This window comes from Budorcas taxicolor, chromosome 11 (assembly GCF_023091745.1).
Source record: "Budorcas taxicolor isolate Tak-1 chromosome 11, Takin1.1, whole genome shotgun sequence".
In the NCBI taxonomy this organism is placed as follows: Eukaryota; Metazoa; Chordata; class Mammalia; order Artiodactyla; family Bovidae; genus Budorcas; species Budorcas taxicolor.
Window position 1 is genome coordinate 20,531,678 of NC_068920.1, and position 1,393 is coordinate 20,533,070.

A 1,393-nucleotide genomic window follows, 5' to 3' on the forward strand; every position below is an offset into this window, starting at 1 on the left:
AGTTAATACTTTCAGAGATATTCCTAAAACACCATATTAGCCTTATTTCAACTGTTCATTCACAAATTTTTAATGTTTGTTGCTCAATAATCATAAAGGCTTGGCTTGAGTTTCATCTCATCTTTCTTCTTCTTGAGTTTTAGTCAAAGGAAAATTCATAGGCATCACAGCCGTAAGGAGAGAGAAAGGAGTTCAAATGCTATAAAGCAAATAATCAGTTTCCTATAACAGAGCTGACCATGAATTTCCTTAGCCGAATCCAGAATTTTACTACATTTCCGAGAATCCATACTAGTATTTTCCCGGTGTTGTGGATACATGGGACTGACTAAGGCCACCTGGTTCCTCTTCAGAGATCCCTCATTAACTACTCCCCCGCCCCCGCCCCATCCCAACACACACACACACTCCTCATCTAAGTTACTTAACCTCTCTGAGCAAAGGTTTGCAGCCTGTAAAATAAGGGACCGGTAAACAATGTCTAGATCTCTTTCAGCTTTTTAAAATTTATTTAACTTTTCAAAATTTATTCTGGAAAATTAAAATTAATTGGAAATAGGATAAAAAGAAAAAAAATTAAGGAAAGAACAACTTGTTGCTCATTTGGGCAGTCCGCCTGGTCTGCCGTTTGGGGATGACACCATGTTAATTCTTTGAGAGGAACAGGTACATTCATCCACCCTCTTTCCTTACAAGGCAACAGTTCATGAAAATGCCTCGTCCATAAAAAAGATTTGCATGACCCATTTCGCGGCTGCTGAGCTGTTTGTGATCCTAAAAGTTTGGTTTTCTTCACTGTGTGAGTTTCAGTTTGCGTCACGGTCCTCTCCGAGGTCGCCCCGCGTGACACTGCTCTGGGGCCATCCGGGCCGCCTCCACCTCCCACCTGTCCTCCAGGGCTTCGACGGACTGGACTCCTACGCCGGCTTCCTGCAGCCGCCTCCTACCCTCCCCTCGGGGTCTGTAACCCCAAAACTAACAGCTAGAGCGCCAGGCTCCGGCAGCAGGGGTAGGGGCGTGTTCCAAGGTGCCTTGGAAAAAATAAGACGTCCCCGAAGGATGCTAGCGCCTAGGATACTTTTAAAACGAACTTGGCGGGGCAGCGGGAGCTCCCCCTCACTCCTCTCTGGAGAGAGGGCGTCCCAGGTGTGCCTTAAACGCCTTCGATCTTGCAGTTTCCGGTTACAAAGGTCCCATCGCCCCGCAGGTCCCGGGTCCGCGTGATGTGGTTTATTGTGGCAACAGTTTCCTGGCGTCGAGCGCCTCTTGCCGAGCCCTGAAACGCCCGAGGCTGGGGACAGCGGAGGCGCGGGGCGCGCGATCGGGGCGCTGGGCTCGGGGGGCGCTGGGCGCACGGGCAGCAAGGCCGCAGGAATCGCGCGCACCGCGCACG